The sequence below is a fragment of the Aphelocoma coerulescens genome, chromosome 2 (genome assembly GCF_041296385.1).
Source record: "Aphelocoma coerulescens isolate FSJ_1873_10779 chromosome 2, UR_Acoe_1.0, whole genome shotgun sequence".
NCBI lineage: Eukaryota > Metazoa > Chordata > Aves > Passeriformes > Corvidae > Aphelocoma > Aphelocoma coerulescens.
In genome coordinates this window covers 101,079,338-101,107,320 of record NC_091015.1, presented here as the reverse complement: position 1 = coordinate 101,107,320, position 27,983 = coordinate 101,079,338, and the positions used below count along the sequence as shown (strand labels likewise).

The 27,983-nt window shown below is 38.7% G+C and overlaps 1 protein-coding gene across 21 annotated transcripts in view; it reads right to left on the bottom strand.

Annotated features, from left to right (window-relative positions):
- Nucleotides 1-27,983, bottom strand: part of LOC138104882 (poly(rC)-binding protein 3-like) — a 503,757-nt gene that overhangs the window by 321,222 nt on the left and 154,552 nt on the right. The window lies entirely within an intron of this gene.

Here is a 27,983-nt window from a genome sequence, read left to right as displayed (position 1 = left end):
TCCTTTAACTTGTGAAGGAACCTACATGCACATAGGTAGGTCAGCTATGTTCAGGAATTGGTTGGTGCCAAGGAAACCAAGGGAAGTCTTCCTCTGTTGTCCCAGACCATTCTATGCTATGTGAGCTGTTATTCCACCTCTATCAGCAAGTCCTTCCCTAAAGCCCATGTAGAAGCCAATATTTTCATCTGCATTTCCCAGCAATATTTACAGAAATTATTTTTCTTAATTTTATCTGCTAATTAATCCTAGGGGTGCCTTATATAGGCATTTTTTAACATCATAATCACTGTCATCAGCCAGTAATGTACTAACTCCGGTGGTGGCATGCTGAGAGTTGGTCATCTCATTCTGCTTTGTTTTATTATAAAACTGGGGCAAACTGCTGAGATTTCAGATTACTCTGAGTTTATATTTTTCCTTCTCCATCTTTTCTCATCTCTGCAAGACTCTTGCAACTCTGACATGCTTTTCTCAGAGTCAAAGCACCTCATCCTTCACTCTTCCAGTGCACTTAATACAGGCAGTGATAAAACTAGATTTTACTGGCCTTGTGCTGTGTTTTAATGCAAAACACAGATTGATATGCCACTTTTTTTTCTTTTTTAAAAGAAAGAACCTTAGTACTGTAGAGAGCAACCCAACTACTTGTTATACTAGGATTATCCTTTTAGTTTTAAACTTTATGACAGCTTGCTTAAACACAATATTGCTATGTTTTTTGCAGCTTTACAAAAAAATGTATCTAGTAGAGGCAGCTACTCCTACTATGAACGACAAAGGTGAGAAATATGCTTTTCTGGGCAAGCTGTCCAAATAACCCTAATTGCTTTTTTGCCAGATGTCATTTCACAGAATTAACTCTGACAGTCCCATTCCTGCCCCTTTCTTTCCTCATCTCCATCAAACTGACATTCTTTATAATCTAGCTATGATTAGCTAGAAATAGCTAATTTCCACAGATATGTTTTGACAAATGTTCAGGAGAGGGTGTGGGCAATCATACAGTTTCTCCTAGGTTATCATTCAATTTGCAGCCACCAAAGCGCTCTCTATCCTTGGTAAGAAAGAGGTACAAGACTGGTGATCAGACTTCTTTTAGGAAAGAGAATCAATTTCAGCCAACTTAACCTCCTAAATTAAGATATGAGCTTTTATTTTCTGATTTTCTGTCCAGGCTACTAATGTACGCCTAAAGAACATTCAGTTCTTCTTCAGGGTGAGACAAAAAAGCGACTGCTCAATTAAAATCATACTGCTCTAGGATGTTGCATCAATGTCTTCTTAAGACATGATCACAAGCAAAACTATTTTGTGTTTGTGACTTCTAGAAAAAATAGTCTGTTCTTCCATCCTGATTTTCATATAAGCACATCAAAAAGCATGAAATTCTTCTGAGGATCAGAAGATTTCTAAATATGAAAAGTGACTTACGTGCACATCTCTAATACTTGAAACATCTCCAGCAACTTTAAAGCACATATTTAATGAATATAATTACTGCTTAAATAACTAATACATACAAAGTATGAAACATTTATTTGATTATGAGATTTCACTGAAGCCAATAAAGCTTGTCTTTTTCTTTTCACAATGTGTCACTACATTTTTCTTCAGTTTCTAAGCCAGATGCAATCTGGCATGACAAAAACTGCTGGCTTCCCAGACACAGTCTGATAAGCCAAATTCCATGCTGATTCAAGCCCTGCTTCAGTGGTAGCATGTGGGTTTCAAAGGCAGCATACAACAGTTGTTGCTGTTGAGAAACTTCTGAAGAGACAAGAATGACTGCAGCCAAAATAAAATTGAAGATATCTGGGATTTCTTTTATGCAGCAAGGATCTTGCCCATTTCCATCTTTGCATTAATCTACTGTATATGTTTTTCTGTTTGTTTTCTTTCTGATAGTACATGAATTCATAGTGATCAGTTTCTGCTTTTGTTGTTGCTGTATCAAACAATTTAATTTCTATGCATAGAGCAAGTTCACTGGAAAACAAACAAGCAGACAAACAGACAAACAAAAAGTCTCCAAAATCACACAGACAACTTTCCTTCTGCATAATCCTAAATGGAACCAATGTTTTCTAATCCTGCCTTCTTCCATTGCTGATAATGAACAGTGTGGGGGGTTTTGGGGTGGGGGGTTTGTTTGGTTTTTTTTGAAATGAAATTAAAATTTCTGGTTTTGCTGTTATAATCTGGACTAAAGTTCTTTTCTCTGGTACAAATATAACACAACAGTAAAACAGATTAATGTGCATAGCCTTTGTCTCTCCATTTCAGCTGTGAATCTGATATGCATTGCCACTGATGCCAACAGAATTACACAGATTCAGACATACAAGAATAAAGGACAGAATAATCTAAATATAAATTTGGACTAAAAATGAGGCTTACCTTTGCATAAAAGCTTCTGATAGTATTGCAATTGGCAAAGCACATCTAGCTAAATATGCATGGGTACAGATAAATATGTATATAGGCTATTCTTGTAGCTGCAAAAATGTGGATAGAAATGAAACCTATTTAACTCTGTAAGAAGAGAAAGCAAGTGGGCAAATGAAATTGGAATCAGGAACACCTCCACAAAAATACTCTTTTGCATCATAAAACACTCTTTTATAGACAGACACTCATGTAGGCAGACTTACTGAAAACTAGATAATATTGCTTCTGTCAGCACCTGATGCAACAGCAACATGTGCCTGTTTATCACGAAGATTATTTTCCCCAGTAAGTTAATGTCCTCAATTATAGTTTGTCATAAAACACTGTTGTTAATATTTACTCTGAGTAGAAGAATAGCTCTGATTATGTCTTCATCCATTTGATTTTTCTCTACACACATGGTCCACATCGGCTTACTTTGTTTGCTGCTGATTAACAGAGAACAAGTCTTGGAGATAGCAGTCTATTTTAAGCATATGTTTTAGAGCAACTAAACCAATCTGAAAAAAAAATGAAAAAGTCAAAACTGTGGTATTTTCAGCATCTATAACAGAAGATCCCAACAATGCAAGATGAATCTTCAAATTCTCTGTTCTGGAGTCATGTTGCTCAGCTTAGTCCTTGAACACCAGGGCAGACAAAAGACAAGGGTGAGGTGTAAAGCACCATATTGTGGGAGGGGGAGAGAGAAGGGAAGAGAAGAAGGCGATAATCCTCAGAAGTCCTAGAATAATAATCCAACATCTGCTCAGATGAGGCAGATGATAGGACAGCAGCTAATGCAGTTGGTGAGCAAACAACCCCTTGGATAACCTCATTTTTTCTCCCACCCTTCCTCTATCTCTTAGAGGAGCAATATCTTCCAGTGACATTAAGAAGGAATCACCAACCCATCCTTTTTGAGTGTTCGGGGGGGACCCACAGCAGGAGGATAACTCTTACTCATCTCAGTAGGGTATGCAGTAGCAGAGGACATTAAATATGTCCTGGGTGCTCTTTGTAGCAGCCTGAGAGGAAGACAGTGGCAAAACCTTAAATTTTACTTCCTTTTGGTCTTGTCTGACTATTGCTAGGTATACATGTATATGCTGGGAATGGAGAAGAGAAATGAAACTTATCCAAAAGCATGTAGGGGGAGACAACTGACAGAAATTTAAAACCTGACTGCATTATGAGCCTTTAAGACTATGTCTCAGAACACCATACAATTTAGAAGGAAAAGCAGTGCCCCTCCCAAATGGTAGTTCCTTTAAATTCAGAGGCTCACCATTCTAGTTGGATACAGCTGGACATTAGACTTCTATCTCCACCCTCCTCGCCATGTAAACTATTTCATTTAAACGTGCTGAAGATATTACGTAGCACCCTTTGTGCCTAAATTTTCAAAGTAATTTCAAAGGCATTATTTTCAACTCACACACAAGAAAGGCAGGTAAAAATAATTAAGTGATCTGTCCAACAGCTTCTCAAACTGCATCTGCTCTTGGTACAAGCCAGTCAAAGCTGGGCACATCTATGTGTAACAGAAAGTCAGATGCAGATAGGCAAGGTAGGCTTGAACATGCCAGCAGCAACACTGCTGGCATTATAAAGTTATCAGCACAGCGCTCAAGACTATGCTGAGAAGCAGGGAATGGCAGCCCCCAGAGCACCACTCTAACACAACCATGCTGGGAAAATACGCAAGCAACTTTAGCTGTGGGCACGGTGCCCGCATAAACCTACACGTGCTTAGGCACAGCACTGATTTGACTGTAGGTGGAGCTCAAGAATACCTTTCCAGTCCTGCATTTCGTGGGATGAATGCCGGCTGCACTCACCCTCGCTCCCTCTCTAGAACCTTCACTAGCCGTACATCAAAAACTAGCACAGCAGTTTTTAATTGAAATGGCTACAGAGGGTCAAAGCCACTGAAGAGTATATTCAGAATAATGAATACCTGACTGAAAGGATGGACTATTCTCACTCCAAGTTACGTAAGAGTACTTGTACCCATCCTGATAATCTGTTCACAGAACCAACCGTATCTCCCAGGAACTCCTTTCTTTCCTTGTCCCCACCTAGACTCAAGGCCGTTTCCTGCAAACCATGGGGAAACAGATTACCAGGATCCCCCTCCCCCAAGGCCAAACAACAAAAGCACTACTAACCAAGTCTCTGTTTTCATTTATCCTGACTTTACAGGAGCAATACTGTGTACTTTAGGGACCATATACCATGAGCAGAACTAGATAAGCAGCCCTTGCATTTATTTCATTCACTGATACCAGATAGGAGCAAAGCCATTAGAAACATTAGCTTCTTCAAATAATGTGCTCTCTAATTGAGAAGTGAGATTTTTAGTAATCCTCTTTATTGTTAATGGCTAATATTTAACCTTTCAAATCTGAATAGATTTTAAAATAATTATTATGTTATTGTTTACACATGTAAAATAAAAACCCTGATATGTTAGGAAGCTTACAGGTAATCTATTAAATATTTCAAATAGCATTTATTAAAGTAAGTTTCTCTGTTTTGGTATATAGGACAGTACATCTCAGGTTCTGCTCCAAATGATACCTGTTGTTGTCTCTCAAGAATGGATCCAAATACTGTTACAAGTTTCTTCTCTACATTGCTATCTGAGCACAGCTGAGAGCAAAATTTTGTGAATGGGCTAAAAATGCAACTTCACAATGTACATAAGCCAGGATCATAGTTCCAAAGGCAGGATCAGCCTGCTGCAATCGAAAGGAATGCTGTACATTGTCAGTTTTGCAGTTCATAACACAAATATGGCCAGAGTGTTCCCACCTGTGAAAACTGAGCACTTGTGAAATCCCTATTAATCTAGTAGTACCATTTAGGATGTAAAGCCAACATGCAACTGGCCCAATCCTGATTCCATTTAAAAATGGGGTTAATCTATACTAAAGCCATTAATGGATATAAAGGGATTCTGGATTTACACCAACACAAATAAGACTGGGGTATGTCTCTTGTTGAGGATTTTAAAGAGCAGATGACTGCATTATGTATTTTTATTTTAACTGAGTGCCTGAAATGATTCACAAAGCTAGTATCCACTAGGGATTAGTGGACACATGCATGATCCCATTTTGATGGTGTAGATGGTCAGGAGTATTATTCTAAGAAGTGAAAATGACAGAGAAAATGATGAACTACACAAAAAGTAAAAACTTGGAACTTATGTAAGTAAAACAGAAACAGTGGTGGCTGGGGAAATCAGAACAGCAAGTGCAACAGAAGCCAGCAGAGAACAGCATCAAGTTAATGATTCCTCATTTCTTACATACTTCTGACAAGTTTCTAACCATTTCACAGAAGTTGCAGCATCCTTTGTGACAAACAATGAAGAAAGCCCAAGGTGGGCATAACCACAGAACCAGCAGCAGAAGGAGGTGGATTGCTAGCAATCCACTGCACACTGGTTGGTGCAAAGGAGGAAAGCCACACTGAAGGAATGAACACTGCAGAGTGTTCGCTGAGCAGACTGCTTGATTAGCTCTGTATCAGTGAGTGGGCAAGCCAATGCCACCAAAAAGGTAAACAAACACGGGAAAAAAATCTCGGTAGCTGGAAAGTGAAAAGGTGAAAGTCCTGGAGGTTCCACAAAGAGTCCCAAAATTAAAAACAAATCTGTGACATTCAAAACTGGAATTGCAAAACAGCCCTCAGAGAGTAGCATCTCTCAAGCTGTTCTCCCACAATATAGCATCCAACTGTGTTGTTGCTGTTATTTTTTACAGGATTTTTCTGCATGCATTTAAAATTTATTTAAACATTACAGGCTCAAATAAACACACACAGTGTGTTTTAAAAACATGTAAGGGCCAGATCACAAAAATTCCCCCTTTTTTTCTACCCGTACACCATTTACAACAGAGACACATTTTATGACAGAGCTCTGTTTTGCATAGTAATTACCTGATTTTGAAACTCTCAATTTTATAGTAGTTGGCCCAATAGCAGGAAATTCAGAACTAAGCTTAGAAAAAGTCCTCAGAAGTACACCAACTTATGGTGTGAGTATATTAAAGAAGAAGATAAACCCCATCAGTTCAGCAATATATGCAAGACTCATATATAATAATATTACATTTTGGCAACTCTGCAATATCACTGTTTTCCCTCTTCCTTAGTGGTAAGGATTCCAGGGAATCCAGTAATCTTTATGATTAGAATATCCTATTTTCTAGTTTATGCATGCCAGGACCAGCAAAAGGTAACCAAGAGCAAGGAAGGCCAAGGAGTGGGCTTAGAGCATAGTCACTAGCAAAAAAAGTCTCTGAAGCATTCCCTTGTATACCAAGAGGGGAAATGGGAGAACAAACCAAGAACAGGAGTGGGAATTGGCAGGAAATGAGCCTGGCACATTAGCTGAAATGCTATCCCCTATGTAATGCTAAGTGGAGCACTTATCTGTGCAACCCTTTAAGTTTTGCTTTTCCCACCACACAACAGTAGCAGCAGGACTTCCATTAGCACAGGACTGGATCCTCCTCAAAGCCTTCTCAAACTGGAAACACATACTCATCATCCTGAATTTTTGTTATGCAAAATTAAGTTTTCATGAGTCAAAATGGAGACACTCAAATCCCAGAAAAGTTGCCAGTAACTGAATTAACAAAGCATGAGCTGGCGCAAAATAAACAGCACCTCCCTCACTGTCTGCAAAAATCCCTGTTCAGCATTCACTCCATTGTAGTCTGTTTGCAACTATTTTTATGCATTTTCTCTCTCCTGCCAACTTCAGGCACTAAGATTGATCTGTACAGTCTGTTAAATATGTGCTAACTCATCAAACTCTACATGTTTCGTGCAGACACTTCCATTTTGAAAATGCTTTCAGTGAAATTATTTTTTAGGAACAAGAAAAGCAAACTAAGACAAATATCATAGGCTAGGAAGTGGGAAGCCCAGGTTCAAGTGTCTGAGCTCTGTCTCAGTGAGTGATACAGAATGCAAAACTATATTGAATTGAGCAGAGAGAAAACCTGAGGTAAGGTACCCCATATCCTACCAAACAAGGTATATCCCCTTACCACAGACCGAGCTACTTTCCCCTAAACCGAGAGTCACATATTTTCTATTAGAAAAGGGAAATGCATTGACATTCAGACAAAAAAAAAATCTTAAAATTGTTTAATTTTCCCTCTGGTACCTGAGAGCAATGGAAATTAGAAGTCTTGGGGAATGAGGTAAAATAGAAGCAGCATCCCCCAGCCAGCCAGCCAGCCAGAGCCTGCCCTTGCGTTGCCAGCAATGCAGATGCACACAGACTGACTCTTTCATGCTGCTTTTTCTATCCCATGTTATGCCAAAACACACAGACGTGAGATGGAAAAAAACGAACCAAAACAAAACTGAAAAGATAAATCCTTGGGTTTGGTCTTGGTGGTGAAGATCCATTAGCTTTTTATCAGGCTCAAAAAGAGAAAAGTCCATTTAAAATGAATTTTTAGAGTAGTCCTCAATAACCCACCACAACTGAGGTGGAAATTCTAGTTGGGAATGAATTCATTGAAAACAATGAATACATTTTCACATTATTTAAAATGCTAAGGGGAGCTGTAATTGTCCCTCAAAGCATCCTGACTTGAATAAATCAAGTTAATTATATCAAGGGAGCTGCAGTATCAAGGGGGGATTTTTTTAACACCTACTGTAATCATAATTTAAATGACAGGAACAACTGACCGGAAAAACAATGTGGAGTTGAACAGCCTTTAAAAATCATTTCACTTATCAACCACTGACACATCATGGCCATCACTTCTATTTCATCCACTCTTCAATAGCAACAGGTTGGACAGACAAAGTAAAAGAAAAATAAGCAAGGGAAAATTCAAATTGTACGTGTTTGTGTTCCCAATTTTGCAGAAGTCAGCTGCACTAGGCAACACATTTTATTTTCTTCAGGGAGCATAGTTTTTTATCTAAACTGAATCAAACCAGGAAAACTAGTATAACTTATTCGGTATCTAGATACTCCATATGTCAAAATGATATTTTTTCTATTGTAAGAGGTCTATATCAAACATGGTGCAAAAGGCCAGTTTGCTAAGACTAAAATGAGGAAGACATGATCCACAAAGAATCTCCTCCTACCCTGAGTTTTGAGTGGAAAAAGCCCAAAAACACAAAATCAATTTTGCATTTTTTAAAGATACTAAGAGTTATCATTGATATCTAGGGGGAGAATTGAAGGCGTAAGGAAATGGATCAGCATTTACAGCTTGCATTTTTTTTAAGAAGGAAAAAGAGGAAAAATAAGTATTTGGTAAAGATCCTATTCTTGAAAATTCTAAAGATCACTAGCTTTGTTAACTTCTTCAGTTTCTAACATTTATCTGATGAAGTACAATAAGGACACATTTTCCCACAGTTACTCCAATGTGAGTCCTTTATAGGAGCTACTTGGACCTACTTCAGTTGAAATGAGGAGGAAAAGAGCCTTTACTAACCACATAAAAAGATAGCCCTTTTCATACTTTTAAAAAACGAAGTCACAAAATAATTGAAAACAAAAGGCAAAAACCATACAGGAATTAAATCCGAATCTGGTATCTGATCCACAGGGTATGCTGGAAGACCTACTTAATGCTGCAAGCACAGTCTCCAACTTCGATGGGAATTGCAGTGGTTCTAAGCACCACTGAACATTAAGCTATTTTTAATTAGTAATAATTTATGAAAGTGCAGTTTGCAAGAGGTACTGAGTCCCTCAAATAAACTTGAGCTGAATTCAAAGTGCATCAGATATGGGAGCAGCAGGTACCACTATCATGCATAATTTATCATAATGGGACTTCTCCAGCACCCAGCAGTACTGCTCTGCGGGCTGCTCCTGCAGGCAGCTGAAAGAGCTGCTGAACAAGTGGCCTCTTAGAAGGTTTTTGGGTATCACAGTTCCCCTGAGCTAAAAGCTCACTGCACAGCTGGTGAGGACGGTAGAGGGGCTTTTCATTCCTGTTTGATGTCATTTTGGCCTCTGAATTAAAGACAGAATTTGTGGTGTGGGTGTCATATGAATCCTCTTTGAACTCGGAGTTGAAGTAAGAAAAGGAGTAATTTAAGTAATTCCCTGGGAATATAAGCCACTTTCTGCACGAGTTATTAAGACTTTTCAAGTCACTTGTAGAACCCAGCTGGAAGTAAAATCTGTCCTTCTGGGAGATCTTTTTATTGCTAGTGATGCTAGAAAAGACACTGAAACCTTCTGGGAAAACCAAAAGTAAAAGTCTACTGGGAAAGCGAACATATAATGCTAAAAAAAATGCCACATGACAGCAGTTGTTGGCAGCTACAAATAACATTTGTGAACAAAAAACACAGAGGCAAATGTTGCAGCATAAAGTACAGATTCTTTTCATCTTTTTCAAACCAGTTTGGATACAAATTTTGTCTTGGGATAGTGTAAAAAGCATAGTAAGAAACAGAGCAAAGATTCACTAGCTTTAATTTATAAAGATATTAATTAAACCAATTTTGCCTTGAGATGGTTTCTTCCAGTACTACTTTCTCCTGCAGTAATTGCACTCTTTGAGCCAAATCAAAGTATGGGGTAATTAATCCTGTAAACTAGAGACCTTATTCAGTGTCACTTGCACAGTCAAAACTCCTGCTGAAGCCCCAAGGAATTCTGCATAATTAAGGTGCAAAGAGGGCGGCTCTCAAGTTGCATCTAAGGAAATCTGGCTCGAGATGGGCTCTCTTGAATTACGGTAGCTGGTTCAGATATTACCAGTATCCATCTCAAGGATGTATTGCAAATCAGAATGTAAGGTTTGGTAGATCAAGCTAACAGGATGACAAGCAGAAGGTAAAAGATGACTTTACAAATGTTAAAGGTCTCTTTTGGGACAGATCAGCCCTTTCCAAGCATAACAGAATCTTCTGAATTCAAGTCTTAGGAAATGCTGCAGTCCAAAGGGGGATAGACCAATGTACCTGCCAGCTGTTACTTTGCCTCCTCACCACTGACACAGGCATTTGTCTGAGCCAGTGCCTGGACATTTTACCTCAGTAAGTTGGCAAGAAACAATTTTTTGGTTTGGTTTTTGAGTAAAGAATAAAAGCTATCATTGTCTGTTTTGCTGGCAAAGCATGATGGCTGAACATTAAGTAGCAGAGTCAAAGCAAGAGAGAAGATAAACCCAGATAGCCAGCTTTGGATGGAGGAATAAACAGGATTACCATCTTAGATGGCAGCCAACTGTTGGATTAGGTCAGTAAGTTTTTGCAACCTGAGAAGCTACTTCAAACAGTAGGGTCTGCTTCATGAGTGTCACTGTTGAAATGTCACCCAGAAAAGGTTAGGAAGCTGGCTTAACCTCTGCAGGACAAGGAAAGACATGGTGATCTCTTGACCCCTCTGTGCACTTTTAAAGAACGTGTCTCCTGCTGATCTGTCTTTCATTTGAAAATTGCATAGAAAAAAAAATCTTTTAAATAATATCCTTTTAATTTGAAGAATTTTCTTTTTAATTCTGGACACAGAACAAGTTTGAGATGTAAAATGAATTTCAGAGCAGGCACACTTCAATTCAACATAGATAGAAATGAGAAAAATAATAAAGCACACCTTTTGACTAGTCTGTAATAAACAGGCTTATTCTTATATCTGTATAGAGTACATCTGTGCATAAATGGAAGAGAGTTGTCAAGCCTGCTCAAACACTCTCACAAGACATCTAAATATATATATAAAAACCCCCCACCAAAATCCAAACATCCCTGAAGCTGAGAGCTTCTCTATCTAATTAACTTTCAAAAGTATGAAACACATAAGCAATATCAGATATTTCAGAATTTTAAGTCACTGAAACAGGTAAAAGACTGTATTTAAATAGTAAATTTAAAATTGAGGTTTTTATTTGCAGGAGAAAGACCTGCAAAATTTGGCCACTCATAAGGAAAATGTACAACGGCAATTGGAAAGTGAAGAAAGGTTTAAAGTTGTGATGATAGTCCTTCAGGTGTCTAAACACATCCTAATAGAAGAAAGCTGTGTCAGGGGGAGTTTAGATGGGACATTTGGAAAGGTTTTTCGCTGAGAGGAGGGCTGATCACTGGAACAGGCTCCTCAGGAAAGTGGTCACAGTCCCAATCCTGCCAGAGTTCAAGGAGTGCCTGAATGACACTCTTAGTCATATGGTTTACTTTTAGGCAGTCCTCTGAGGAGCAGGGAGTTAGATTTTATGATTCTTATGGGTCTCTTTCAACTTGAGATGTTTTATGATTCTATACATGTGTCAGTGAAGTTGTGCAGAGTTTTCATTATTGTCTCTAATACAGATATGCTGGAAACACAGGGGAATTAAAGAAGAAATAATTTTGGTATTCAAAAAGTTGAACGCAACAGTGACGTATGTTAAAATCTTAGTTACTGAAGAGATTAAATTCAGCATAAAGAAGAAAAATTCACCACAGTACTTCTAATGTAAAAGACACATTCAAGAGGAAATTCATATCACAGGAAAAAGTATGAGAGAAATGCAGAAGTTTTAACTGCAACCTTCAACTAATCCCAAGTTTTGAACTGAGTGTAAAAAAAAAAGTTATCTTCAGCTCTCACTAGACAGAGGAAATAACCAGACTGACTAAAGCAACAGCAAGAAAAATATAAATCTTTCTATAGGATTTTTCATAGATTCAAGTACAACTTGCAATATATCAATTTCAAATATGGGTGACCATATTTTATTTTAAAACTATAACAAAATATGTACATATGCATGCACACACACTTTTGGAAAATCTACAAGACACAGCAGTGAGTACTTGAGATAGAAGCATCTCAGAATGGAAGAAGGGAGTTACTGGTAATTACCCGTTTTATCATGCCTGATTACACTTACATAATAAATCAGCAATCAACTGGTGGAAGGCAAGTGACAAAAATTCCTAGTGCTGGGGCTAGAAAATACACAGGACAAGGGGAAAGCAAAGTATGTGTAGCAGTTCAATTAAAAACATGCTTCCCGAGATGTGCTTAATGACAATTAAAGTAGTATATAAAGATAAGAAAGGGTTATGGAACACAGAGGAATGCAAGGGGCTACAGCCACATTAGAAATGTGACTAGAAAGCCCACCTCTGTGCTATCATTTTATTCTAAAAGGCAAAGCTCCTGTCCTGCTGCCAGCTGAGGTATAGAATTCATTGCCTTTGAAGCTAATTATAGTTGTGCACATTACAATAGCTAGTGTTCTGCTGATGATTCTCATATCAGTTTCCAAGAGCAATTGTTCTTCTCTAGTTTACACCTTTAAAAAAGGTTTGAAATGCTGACACAAATAGTTGACTTGTGCTGTTTGTAAGTGCAATCCAGGCATTCTCCTTCCTTTCCTCTTAGAGCAGACCATCCACTCAGTCTAATGCTAACAAGTCTCCTGGTTGCCTTTCAAATATATTAGTTTTGGTCTAGTGCCATGTTCTGGTGTGAAACAGTCCTATTTATAGTGTAATATATAACCTGCTGCATGTCAAAATGAGCACACCCAAAAAGTATGTATCGGGAAGAGAGGCACACTCCTAAAAGTGAAGATTGATTTATGCCTCTTCTCTTCATATTAAAATGCCATGCATCTCAAACAGGGTAGAAGCTGCATACCTAGAGTGTTTATGGAAATGATATGTTTATTTTGCATGAGCAGATAGCAGGCCTTTGCCAGGAACCCTGCATATGCAAGTGCTTCTGCTGCTTATTTTTGGGTAAGGGAGTATATGCAGACTGACTCCACATCCAAAATTCCTACGCCACTTGATGACAAAGGGATCAACTTAACAAATAGCTGAAGCTGCACACACAGGAACACAAATAACTGTGATGAGCTGTGTTACTGGAGTATTTACTAATTAAAAAATTTAAAATACTGGATTCCTTCACAGACATTAACCAAGCAGGTGACTTATTCAGGATGATGGATACAATATGCTAATCAAAACCAGCATGTCAGTGACTGACCATTAATTAGAGATTCATCTTTAGGAGAAACAAACTCTGGAATAAGAAACCTCAAAATAGAAGTTTTAGATTATATTCCTATTTCCATTGGGATAACTTTCTTAAGTGAGTGGCTGTACTGCATACAAGTAAGAAAAAAATCCCTCTCTTACCCAAAGACCTTTATACTACTGTCTGAAAAATGAAAACAAATTAATCAGAGCTCCTAAGAATAAAAATGGTAATTTTACAGGACAGATTTCCTCTTTGTTCAAGCAGAAAACAATGGAAAAAAGAATTGATTGGGGAACATTTTGGAAGTGGATTAAAAAAAAAAAGTGGTGTCCTAATGCTGCTGCTTCCATGGAAATAAAATAAAACCCAACAACTTCACCCCTCCTTGTATGTCCTTGGTGTCCATTTTCTCTGATTGTACCAAAGAGGGTCACCAAATGAATAATATTAATGAATTCTCCTTAGTGTTAAAGATAACTAAAAGTTCTCTCTAGTTTTATGCATGAATTTCAGTTCCTCCTGGAACTGGTGAAGCCCTTCATCTCCTCAGGACTGCTTTCTACTCCCATTCACTGTAGGAACAGTCTGAAGTGGGTTTTTTCTCCAGACCCTGCAAGATAGAAGCGTGTCCATGGAAGACCCCTACAGTTTTCCAAAAGGTTACATTGAGCTCTTATGCAATCAAAAAACCTCCACCCTAGAGTGCAGGGAATGAAGCACAGGCAGCAGCCACGGTAGGACAGCAGCCCTGCACAATGCTCAATGGTGGCAACTGCTTCCACTTAACAGCTGTAAGAACAAGATAAGTTAACTGTGTTAGTAACATATTAAGCCCTGAACAGTGCTGACCAATGTCTTGCAGCACTCCTAAACAATCTAGGAAAAGAGGTCACTGACCTATGCAGTCTGTGTCCCTCCTGTATGAGAGACTAGCTTCCTCAAAGCAGAGATATCTGAGAGGACAGCCACCAGCTATCACACTGTGCTCATGTACACTGAAAGCAGCAGAAGTTTTCTCTCAACCACAGGGTGATACATTGCAGGGCCTAGAAACTGCACCACTGAACTCCCTCTGACATAAAGCTGCCATCAGATGGCCTCCAGAAAAAAGGCACTGTAGGCAGTTAAGCTTCTCCAGCTGTATCATTTATTAAATACAAATCATTTGCTCATCACGAGAGGAATTGCCTGAGCCTCAAATGCTATTCACTAGCATTTCAGCTTCAGAAATGATCCCTGATGAACATTAATTTAGAAAAAATGTATTTCCTTCTACTGTATTAAAAATGGCCATAGACACTATGCAAAAGCAGAAAAAAAAAAAAAAAATAGTGTACCGGCAACAGAAGAAACTGAACTAAAAAAGACTATTATGGAGGACTCCTAAATAAAGTGTTTGAGAGAAGTACAGCTCTTCGGGGGCAAAAAAATCAATCTGTACATTATGTTTTATTGTTGCACAGCAGATGCAATCCAATATTGAATTTATTGAAATTGTTGAGGTACAGGGAGATATAATCAGAATCAAGCACTAGGTCTTAAAAATCTTTTTTGATGAAAAATCTTTTTGATGCTGTGTGACAAACTTTCTTTAGAAAGCATGACAACTTGCCTGGTTTCAGTTTCTATTCCCCTAGCATCAAATTTTGTACCAAGACCATTATCAATGAAGGCAGCCAGGAAGTTATTTTGGGTAGCTTTTGGCATAAAATAAAAGAGCACTCACTGGTTTTGTAAGTCTGAGACTTACCCTTGAGAACTTAGACAAGAACAGCAAGATATTTTTCTCTAATATGGTGGGGGGAAAAAAATCAGTAAGATTACAGAAGAGGGAATGAAAATTAAGAGACCCAGGAGAGCACACAACAGTTGTACAGAAGAGAATTATAAACTACAGTATATGGGTTTTGGTATTTTCCCTTGATATGAACTTTGAAAAAAGATCAATCAGACAACAGACAAATTTAAATACTATTACTTCGAAGAGGCTGGGTCATACCCCATATTTTGCAATGCCAAACTCACATTTACCAACATTCCAAAGTATATGCTTGGAATGGAAAAGAACTACTAGAACGCTTAAAAGCCTTAGGCATTATTTCAGCATCAAACTAGATTTTTTTTCTTTTGGGAAGCTGAAATTGTGGTGCCCCATGCATTTACTTGGGGGCTGGACATATTGAAAACCAATGTAAAAAACCCAATACTTTGTGGAAAAAATCTTCAATACTGCATGGTAGCTTCAAAAGAAAGAAGCAATGGACTCATGCAACAAATGACACACTCCTACAGGTCTCTCTCAGATGTTGCCTCTGGAGTGAAAATGGGACAGGATTCAAACGGGCTGGTTTCCTGCTGTCTTCCCCAATACTAATGAACTAGTGATCCCTTAGTCATCTCACTGGTGAATAAAAATCAAACCAGCCTTTACATACATCTGTTGGATGTATATTCCTCTGCTTACACTATTCTTGAGGTGTTAGTGAAGGCTACTTCCCAAATTTTTAGGCACATCGTTTGGCTCATACAGAGCCTGTGAATATCTACCTAATCCTCCCCAAGGTCTTTGAGGGCCAAACATGTGTCTTACGCTCAGCAACTCTTCAGTTTTAAAACTGCAGGGAGCTGGAAAACAAAGCTTCTTTTTGCAAATCAAAACGTATACATTTCGTCAAAATTATCCCCAAGCCATAACATAAAGCCTCAAGATCCAAACCCTCTTTGAAAGTCACAGGAAAAATTACCACATGCTACAAAGAAGTTTAAAGATAGGAGGTCTGTTTGTCAAACTTTGTCTAAATTGCAAACAGTTTTCACTGATCCTTGCTCATTTGTGAGCAAAATAAATGTCTTTTCAACATCATAATCACTCATCAAGTTTGCTGACTGTGTTAAAACTGACTTCTTTAGAGGATCACAAACACTCCTAATTACTGAGAAAGCCAAAATTAACACCAGATAGAAATCTCAGAATGTCTATGTCTCCTCTACAAGTCTTCTCAATATAAATCAGCCACTTCCAACCTAAAATACTGCCACTGTATATATGACACATTAGTTGTGACATCTCTCTCCTTTGAACAGGTAGAAATAAAGGCAAAAGTAATCCTGCCTGGATTTTTTATGCTCTATTTACACTTCTTTACTGTCTTCTCAGAGCTGCTGTGGTGTGAAATACTCTAAATCTGAGAGTAACTGCATCTGTGGGAGACTTAGGCACATCGCCATGCCAGAGAAATGAAGGCATGGTGTCAGCTAAATGTGCTATGGCAAATACTTCACTCTTTCTTGACAGGCATTACAACAGAAAAACTCCAGGCAATGAAGGCACTGGGCACAGGAAAGGGAGATGCTGAGCATATGCAAAAGAGAAAAACAATGTAAAGGGTATTCTTTTTACAGGTGACAACTACATGATGGTTTGACACCTTTTTACCCTTCATAGGCTGTTACATACTTTTCTCTTTTAAAGTCTTGTTACAGTTTCATCTGTGAACCAAAATGCTGTGCAAACAAAACATTAGAGAAATAAATCAATTTACCCTAAAATCACCTCAGACAAGAAACTCTTTCTATCCACACTATATACACAAGGGAGAACATAAGGTGAAGAATCTCAAAATAACACTGATGGCAGAAGTAGGAACTGAACCCTGACTTTAAGTCAATCTGTTGTGTCATGATTACTGACTCATCCTACTCTCCCCCTAACAAATCTGAATGCTAAGAAAGGATCAGAAAACTGTTAGATCTTTCTAAAATAAAATAAATAAAATCAGAAACATGCTCAATCTTCACTCCTTGTTCACTATATTATAGTCTTAACTTCACATTGCACAGTTCACATAGCAAATAAAAAAGCCCAAACCCACAAGGCAATGGGAAAGAGTCTGCAGCATTACTGTATATTAAACCTATTAATGAAATCACTTCCCATGAAAGCAAAAGGATGACAATTCTAACCAAACTAGAAACTGTGTGTGCAGTGGGTACAATACAAAGCTCAGATTGCAGAAGGATGAGTGCATGATCTCATTTTTACTCAGTTACTGATGTAATGCTACAAGGTTCAGTGGAGAGCCCTTGGTTTAATACTCCCAGTCAATCAAAACAGAGTTCCAGTTGCTAATAACATCAGCTCTCAGAATTGCTTCTAAGCTGTTTATGAGCCTGCAGGGTATCAGAAAAAAGGTTTATTTTGGGCTGTAAAAATAAGCATATTTTCATGCAGGCTTACAGAATTTTAAAAACAAAATACTAGAGCAAATCATCAGTTGGAACAAGTTGTTCATTCATTTCAGTAGAGCTGCCCCCTCATATTTACGTATTTTCAATTGACCCTGCCAGAGATGTTGGCAACTATTGTTTTTAAAAGACAAGCATCTCAAGCTGACTTTATATTAAAAAGAGCCCTACACTTCCCAACCACTACCCCCCCAAAAACAACAAAAAGCCAAACAACTGAAACACAAAGAAACTAAAATCCACTGCACAACCCCAACAAGCCATAACATAGACAAAATACTAGTGTAAAGCAGAATAGTTTATTTTAATTGAAATATTTCACGAATACATTTTGAGGTCAAGTATCTTGCTAATTACACTTCCATGACAATTGGGGAGAGAGTGGGGGCAGGGAAGAGTGGCAGACAAAAATAAATTTGATTTCATATGATAAACAAACAAGTTAAGGTAACCTTCCTTTGTAAACCTCTCACTTTGTAAACCTCTTGCAAAAATTGAGGGCATCAGAGCCTGCAGTTATTTTTTTAAAAAGTCTGTTGTCCCATTTTTCAGTCATGCCCATTTTAGCATAAATTTAGAATTGACCATACACGAACAAAATCCTGTATTTCTTTGTCACATCCAAAACCAGTAAGAAGTGTAGAAGTCCCATTCTGGGAAGGATAAGCTTCTAATTCTGCTGTCTCAGTAAAAGTTCATTACACAAATGTCTTGCTGTACCACCTGAAGAGGCTTAGTCTGATCTTTTCACTACTGTAAGCCAGTTCTTACTTAAGTCGCACAAAAGCTTAAGAGATCATGGCTCAAATACTTTAAATTGACCATAGCAGACCACAGGTGACATTCAATATCCCTAGGAAGCAAAAATCCTTAATGGAACTTCTGCTAAATATTATTTTATTTATTTATTTTCCTCCTTGAGCTCCCAGATCTCTTCTGACTCCAGACTTACATGAAGGGGTGCTACCCAAAAAACCTCTGACAGCTGGGAGTCCCTGGCCCATTCCAGAACTGCATGGTCAGTGAGCCTGTCTTGGTTGCAACCTGCATGTTCTCCAGAAAGATATGTTGTAGTCCAAGGATAAGGATGCTTTGGGTTTGGGAGAGGAATTTGAGATACCATAGCCATTGTTTCTGCTGTTAATTACTGTGGGGATTTACATATTTTTAAAAGATGGCAATTTAAAAAAATAAAATTACTATGATACATTTAAAACAAATGGATTAATAAATAATTCATTAGTGTATGGATGGTGTAAAAGCATACTTGCACTTAAAGCAGATTAACTAGTATCTGAAAGAAATCATTACAAAAAATGCAAATTAGTTTTCCACTGCAAAAATATTTTATTCACGTTATTCGATATTTATAGCTGTGTTCAATGTAGAGCAATAAATATCTTTATGAAAACAAAGGAATCTAGATTAATTTCATGCTGCTTAAGTGGGCTGTAGGCTGCCTTCTAGACATATATGCAATTTTTAAAAAGCACTTCTCTCTGAAAACAGAAAAACTTGACAGGTGAAGATAAATGTTTTCATTTTCAGTTTTTCACAGGAACCTTGTCTTTCCGATGCCTATAGATAGCCTGCTAGATATAAAATGAAACGAGTTCCTGAAATTGTCTGTAAGGCATAAAGTTTTACAATATTGGATATATGTTATTTTGAAGCGATAAAAAGACCCCACCAAAACCAAAATAAAACCCCCATGAACACAAAGAGGCCTTCTACTCCAAAGATGACTCTTTCCCCCACTCCAAATTCCACTAGCTTAAAAGAAAATGTGATTTTTAAAAAGGTTCACATCTTTCATAAAACATGACCCAATTATCAGGCAATAAAACCAAATATCTCCCCATTTTCTTTTAATGGATAATAAAATAAAATATGGTTTACTTTTATTGATCTCAGATATTTCAATTCACCCACGAAAACACACATCTGTTTTTCATTTCCTTCTCTTTTTTCTAAAACTTCAGTATCTGAAGCTTCCCCTTCTTCCCAGTTCAGAGCCAGGGAAAAGTGCCCTTTCAGCTAAATGATCTTGTGCAAGCCCATGTATACAATCAAGGCAACGTGAATGTTCTAATGTGAATGCTCTAACACAAATCCCTCACTACCAGAGTGAGGGTTCTTTAGTCACTAGGCTCTTTGATATTGCTACAAACTGATCTCTGTTTATATCTGTAGCTGTTTGTCTCAGCTTCCCTATGAGCATCTGCATTTTCCTTCCCCAAAATTTAAGCTGAATTTATTGTAGCAAGCTCAGATATAAGCCAGTCTTCTCTGGCACACCTAGAAACTCAAACCTTTGCCTTTCACCACTGCCTACAACTAATTCCATGCAGGATGATTTCTCAGGTGTGATAAAACCCCCAAACCCATCGAGACCTCATTATATAATGATAGCAGAGATTTTCAGTAGCATTCAAGATGCATAGCTTCAGGCAACATGGACTCAATGCTTGGTTTATATATGAAATGTCTATTTCTCTTCCTTTTTTTTTTTTTCATGGTGCTGCAGCATATTTGGCTGATTCCTGGCAATGTAAGTTAAGCTTTGCATCTCCTATGTTTCAGTGTTCTTCCTCATGCTTGACTCAAAACATAGATAGTAGAACAAATTTTTGGAAATAGTACATCTGATATGAGTTTTACTTGGTGCTATAATGCATATTTTCAGTATAAGTTTTGACTTAAATTATAGAATTATTTCATGTGTATAAAAGCTTTCTCTGTTAATTTTTTAATGTAGTATTTGGTACACAAAGAATTTGGTACACACAAAGAATCTGTTAGACTGCATGAGTGCCCACAAAGCACCGCCATAATTTTTGTCCCTTTCAGACTGTAGTCAAATAGCTACTTTAGGAACACACACAAGACTTTAGAAGCAGTAAACAAGTTTACAGAAATTATCTTATCCTGAACCAGTTCTTGTCATCTGAGTTCGAAAGTGGAGAGTTCAGGGAAATTGAATAAGGGAAGAAAACCAATGACTCTCAGAAACAGAAGACCCTACCTTTAGCCAAGAGAGCAGATTTAACCCATCTCCTTTCCCAAAAGGACAGAAAAGTAAGAGGATATTTGTTATAATGGAGAGACAAGGACTTTTAGCCTTTCTGCCTATTGCACTATCTGCAGTTTGTGCTCTTTGCTCAAGAGCTGAACCTTGAATGAACTCCTTGAAATTAAAATATCTGCTATCTCTAATTGTATTCAAAATATATAGGAAGTTTCAGTACCTGGACTGAAGACCTTTGCCTTAGAAAGAATAATAAAGAAAATATTTTTTTCATTAATGATGTTCTATTTTGAGCAGTACAAAAACTCATTGACATTTGCCTCTGTTCTACGTCGGGAACATTTGTCATCTGGTGTTGGTGGCAGAAGAAATGGCATCTTGAGGGCTGAGGGAAACCCTAAAATCTCTGTCAAAGCCTTTGTAAGACAGCAGCCTGGGATCCAAAAGGTGAAGATGTTAACAGAACCAATGGCATTGTGTGAAAAGACTTGCCTCCAACTCTCAAGCATGAAATAAATCAATGTACACACTACAATATAGTATGGAAAACTACCATTAAACTGTAAAGCAAAACAAAAAGCCCCTTCCAACAACTTTTGATGAAACTAAAAATGTATTGTATCACAAATTATCTAGTTACTCTTTCTTAGTATAATATCTGAGAATGTTATTTCCTAATTCTTGTGTTCGACCTTAATACTCTTCACAAGAGTACCTTTCAAATAAAAAGATATGCTTGAACAAAAAGTATCTTTCCCAAAACCATCTGATATTCACCTAAAGGTCTAGAAGTGCCAAGTTACCCACCCACTTCTTTGTTCTACTTGTGGTCTGCCTTCACCATCGAGAAATTATGCTGCACTCCCAGTCTGAAGTTTCCTCAGCTTCCAGATGCCAGACTTTGCTTTTTCCTGATGACACAGAGCTTGTTCTCAAGTACCACCTCTTTGTACAGCTACTCAGAGGCTTGACTTAAAAGCAATTTCCAAAGTAATTCCAGTATCAAAGCACCATTTCACATAGAGTTACCTGTGCAAGGTCTTTTAATCAGTGTTACCTATAAAGAACCATGACATTCCACAGGCCACGCAAGCATCACTGTTCCAGGAATTCTCAATATCCTTTTATCTTTTCAGCTGCAAATAAGCTTGTGAAGAACAATAATTGAAGGAGTTAGTGTAGGCATATTTCCTTCACTTGACTTCAAGGACATTTCTGCACTGCAAAAATGTTGCAGTTTCCTTTCCATGGGACTCCTTGTTTGGTACATCATGTTGCAGTATCCCCACTGCAACATAAAAATGAACACAGTGGCACTACACACATTTTCATATGCTTCCCAAATAGGATTGTATAACATCTTTGTCCATTTATTTGGTTTTAGCAAGGATGCACAATCAAAATTATTTCAGCATTTTTCAGAAATCAGTATATCTGTTATGTACCAAGAGAGATGTCCTAAAAACCTACATAATGCCAGATTTTATTTTTCTGTTAGGCAGCAAAGCATTCTATATTTATGTGCATCAACATCAGGAACCCAGGGACTTTGCATATACATAAATTGAACAGTCATCTGTTAAATATTGGCAGTAATCAAATCCCGTACTTCCAACCCTAGCATACAAGATTTGTGAAAGTTTTCCCCTCCATTTTAGGACACTAATTTTAGCACAAATCAGTTGTTACTGTTCTTGGATACAGGCATACAGTCTGTATGTCAAGACCACTGTTTCTCAACTAAGTCAGAAACTGGAAGATGAAAGAACTTGAAAGATTTGTCATTGAAATCTCAGATTTCTCATGACTCCCTGTTAGATGTTTTCTTTTTGCCAAATCTTTCTTGTCTCTTACAGAAGTTGTATCATCTTATGTATGACTTCTCTGTATAAATAACTAGAGAGAAAATACGTATATAAGAGAAAAGGCAAAATGTACTGTAACTCTACTGCAAAAATAAAACTTGCTATGGAAACAGGTCTAATCAGTGACCTAGGATAAGGCAGTAACAGGTGATATTCATCCCTCTCCTTCCCAAATCTATAGGGTGTTTGAACCATGCCTAGTCTCATACATGCATATAAAAGAAAGCTATTTGCCTTTGCTGCTCTCAAAACAAAGTACAACACCCTACACAAAAAAAAAAAAAAAAAAAAAAAGGGGGAAAAAAAGGGATTGAGGAAGAGTTTTATTGTGCAGATGTGAAGGCTGACTGTGGTGGTCACATCTGCATAGATGCTTTGGAAGTGATAGCTTCTAAGCTTTGATTACCTCCTCTAATTAAAGTTTCCTTTGAAGCCTCTAAACAAATATCCCTGAATGAAGTTGTGTTAAACTCCTCTGGGGATTCTGTTGGGGAGCAGACATATCACAATCAAAACGTTAAACCAATCTCATGAAGCAGAAATAAGGTTTCCTAATTTATGTATAACTTACCTTATATTTCCTGTTCATGCTATGAAAAACTTGTTTGTTGCTTTTCTTTTAAGCAAAACAAGAAAAGAAAATTATTACCTAGATATTCTTCAAACTACACACATGTTGAAGGGCACAGGGAAAAAGCTTAGTGATCAAACAACATGATAAGAGCCCAGAAAAAGTGTCAAAAATACAGGAGCCACACAGTTGTGACTTACAAAAGATATTTCTCTGTTTGGATTTTGTTGTTTTGTTGAATGTTACTATTTCTGGAAATCTTTTCTCTGAATTTTGTTCCCCCAACTGTTATTTCTTACCTTACATTTTTTGTTTTCTCCCAGAAGTTTAATTAAAAAACAAAACTCAAAACCGCAAACCCCTTATATTTTGAAACATTTTTTGTCCTCACTTCAAGGAAAGCTGAATACAGGATTCATTTATAGTTACATGTAGTAGACATTTGTAGTAGATAACAATTAACTTGTTTTCTGCATTTAATTTACACAAATAGATGGCACTATGGTTAACAGATCTAGTTTGGATGAAAACTGAAAATTAATCTGTACAATATTTATTTTTCTCTCTCAGCTGGGGGCTTGGTTTCCATAGACAGCTAGTAGCACTTTCTGAACTTTAAGATAGCTGTTCAGTAAGTCTTACAGCTCTACCAGCACTTTGCCTTGTTCTCACATCCCTTGGTCTGTGCAGTTAAAAATGTTCCTGACTTATGCTGCAAACTTGAGATAATATTTGTGACAGGAATATACATTAGAGGAAGTGGGATGCGGCTGAGCCCCTTAAGTCCACTAATCAGAATGACAACACACCCATAGCAGCAGCACAGCATCACTACTACTGGCTGAGAACTCGATAATGAGGCACTGGGTGTCCCATAACCAAGCAAAATCAAAATATTTCATAGATGTGAAAAACTCAGCTTTACAGAAAGCTCTTGTAGCTTGGCTTGAACAACAGCTTTGCACATGCCATGGCTGCTTGCACCAAAACACTGCTTGCTGTAATATTTCCAAGCAGGGAGCAGGACCTGGCTCAGAGTACCTTTGAGCATCCCATGTTCAGGCTGCCATTGCATCACTCCCAAGAGAACAGAAAAGTTATTCTGAAAAGCTATTCTCACCAATGCACAAATGCAGAAGGAAAGAATATTATTTAAAAAGAAAAAGAAAAAAGAGGGGGGAAAGGGGATGGGATTAAAGCTAAAGCTAAACCAAATGGACAGGAGGCTATTCCCCTAAAAACTTAAAGGACTTGCCTCCTGTCAGTCTCTGTAGCAGAAAAGAAACTGTTTAAACAGACCTGATTGAGGACTTACACAGTCTTCAACACAGAGGCTAACAACTTACAAGCAAACAAAACAACCCCCACAAACAGTTCATTTTGAAAACATGGTTCCTTGGAGACTAAGACAGATATTAAAACCAAACAAACCAAATATTTTCATTTTGAAGCTTTCAAATTTTTCCTGAAAGAGGATTTTTTTTCCTCAGTGGGTGTCCAGAAGGGACTGGCAAGTGTCCACCTGTTGTGAGAGCTGGCTGCACTCTAGCTCTGTGCTTAGAAAAAAACACTACAAAAAGAGAGAAGAGGCAATTGAGATAACTGCCTCTATTTGCTTGTGCTTTATCTTTTTAAAATTTTTTCTCTTTCTCTGCTCAACCTTGAAGAGTCATACAGATACAAACATCACACAAGGCATTATATTGTCCAATTCTATGCAGCATGATATCTTCAGATACCACACACATACATTTTTTAAATGGTTAAATGTTTCATCTAACCACCAATAACTCTGTTGCAGATATTTCACCTCCATAAAAATTTTGCAAAACCTGTAAATAGTCTAAACAAATTATTAGGACTAGAGAAATATTTCTCAGAATTTAATGCTTATTGTTGGGGGTGTGTCTGTCAAAATACTGATCTGCTTCTTTAATTCCAGCATTCTAGTGTACTGCCTAAATCTAACCTGGAATAGAAAAGTATCAGAAAGGAAACCTATGATCATGTATAGCCAAGGAATTATATCCTAAACCATACTATCCTGCCTGTAAAGAATTGCTTTCTGGGCAGTATCATCCTTGCAGAATCATTCTCAAGTGTCCTCTTTATTTTTGTGACTGTTAACAGCACACACACCAGAGCTGTCTGCCAGCTGAATCTCACGAGTGCATGCACATACATCTGGATGTTGCAGATACATCTAAGAAATAAATTCAGTCAAATCCATACATAGGCAAACTAAACTTAGAGGGAACTTTTTTAGGATAAAATTTGCTCTCGTTTTTCCGATGTCAATTAGATCAACTTCCAACTGACTTGCTCTGAGCAGAGCTGGTACAAGAGAGAAGGAATTTTGCTTGATTTTTCCATGGATGAGAGACAAATAGGATCCTGTTCCTGACACTGGAAGCACTTTAAATAGTGGGAATGTGCAAATGTTTCTAGTGGATTTGTGAGATCTCCCCCAGAATTTTCACAATTAGTTGTGGGAGCCACCCCAACTGGGGCACAGCTGTGGCTGTCCAGCACTGCCTGGCAATCCCATCCTGCTACCCAGAGGGTGCCACTCTCAGCTCTTCCACCAGGTATTTTCATCCACTTAATTTAACAGAGAAAAAGTAGATTTACCAATGAATTTTATAGCTTGATTTACAATGCTGCCCTGGGAGAAAAAGCTGAAAATTTGCACAAACTGTTAGAAGAGTGTTAATTGCAATACATTACAATAAGCTTATTAAATAGAAGCCTGTGATTGAAGGTGATTGCACAGCTTCTGTTGTCTAGGTAATTAACAGCAGTGCATGGAGGGACTTGCTTGCAATACATTTTAAGATTTTAAATACTCACAAAGTATTCCCCTTCTTCCTACCTGCCCAGACCTAATCAGTTGTTATTGCTGTTTTTTATTACTTGTTAAGCACCTTTGCTGTGCTTGGTGCCTGCAGGATCCTTCCTAGCAGAGTGAAAACAGTATTTGAATTTTAAGGAGTGTAAAGGGGATTCTTTATTCGGGCTATGGGAGACAGAGAGTCTCTCATCTCCCTGCTCCTTCAGCACAGCTCTTTCTGCTTCATATCACCAGGCTAGGCCTCCACCAACTGTGGTCTGATCCCTATGCTCCTGAAAGGGATAGAGGACCACACTATGCTGGCTGCCCATCAGCAACAGGACATCAAAAGCAGACAGAGCTCCCCTCTGGCCCAGCCAGGCCACAGCTGCAGTGCCCTGTCCTCGCTAGTATGTCCTGGTGGGTGTAGTCTCACCAGGACAGATGAATCTGGAGTTTAGCAGATAGCTTTCCCCAAAGTAATGTTCACCTCACATGCATTACAGTCCTACATATTCAGATTTTCTCTTTTCCACTTCATTACCAACATGAGTGACATAAAACTTTTAATTGACAAACTCAATTAAAAAAAAAATCTCTTATTTTCATTCACAGATTCACTGAATCAGGTTGGAAAAGACCTCTGAGACCAGCAAACCCAACCTTTGACCGAACACCACCGTGAGAACTAAACCACGGCACTAAGTGCCATGTCCAGTCTTTCCTCGAGCACCTCCAGGGACAGTGACTCCACCACCTTCCTAGGCAGCCCATTCCAGTGTTTAATCACCCCTTCTGTGAAGAAACTCTTCCTAATGTCCATCCTGAACCTCCCCTGGCACAACTTGAGGCCATTTCCTCTCATCCTGTCACTTGTTACTTAGGAGAAGAGGCTGACCCCCACCTGGCTACAAACTCCTTTCAGGTGGTTGTAGAGAGTGATAAGCCTTCTTTTCTCCAGGCTAAACAACCCATTCTCCCCCAGATGCTCCTCATAGGACTTAACCTTTGGATGCTTCACCCGCTTTGTTGGCCTTCTCTGTACTCGCTCCAGCACCTCAATGTCCTTCCTGAGCTGAAGGGTCCAGAACTGGGCACAGGACTTGAGGTGTGTCCTCATCAGTGCCAAGGCAGGGGGACAATCACTTCCCTTGTTCTGTTGGCCACACTATTCCTGATACAGGCCAGGATGACTTTGGCCTTCTTGGCCACCTGGGCACATACAACAACTTTCTGAACAATTTTACAGCCACTCTCTCCCCAGCCTGTAGCACTGCATGGGGTTGTTGTAGCCAAAGTGTGGGATCCAGGACTTGGTCTTGTTGAATCTCATATCACTGGTCTTGTCCCATCAATCCAGCCTGTCCAGATTTCTACAGAGTCTTCCTACCTTCCAGCAGATTGACACTGACCCAACTGAGTTTCATCTGCAAATTTGCTCATGGTGGACTCAGTCCTTCATCCGAGTCTTTTAATAAAGATGTTAAACAGGACTGGGTCCCACACTGATCCCTAGGGGACACCACCAGTGACTGGCTCCAACTGGAGGCAGCACCATTGCCCACCACTCTCTGGGCCCGGCCATCCAGCCGGTTCCTGACCCAGCAAAGGTCCCACCTGTCCAAGCCATGGGCTGACAGCTTTTCCAGGAGGATGCTGTGGGAGGTGGTGTGGGAGAAGGCTTTGCTGAAGTCCAGGTAGACACACCCACAGCCTGTCCACCAGGTGGGTCACCCAGCCATAAAAGGAGATCAGGTTCATCAGGCAGGACCTGCCTTTCCTGAACCCGTGCTGGCTGGGCCGGATCCCTTGGTTGTCCTGTGCGTGCTGTGTGATCACACTCAGGGTGATCTGTTCCACAACCTTGCTGGGCACCAAGGTCAGGGTGACAGGCCTGTAGCTCCCTGGTTCCCCCTTCCAGCCCCTCTTATGGATGGGTGTCACGTTGACCAACCTCAACTCATCCGGGAGCTCCCCGGTGAGCCAGGACTGATGGTAAATGATGGAGAGCAGTTTGGAGAGTT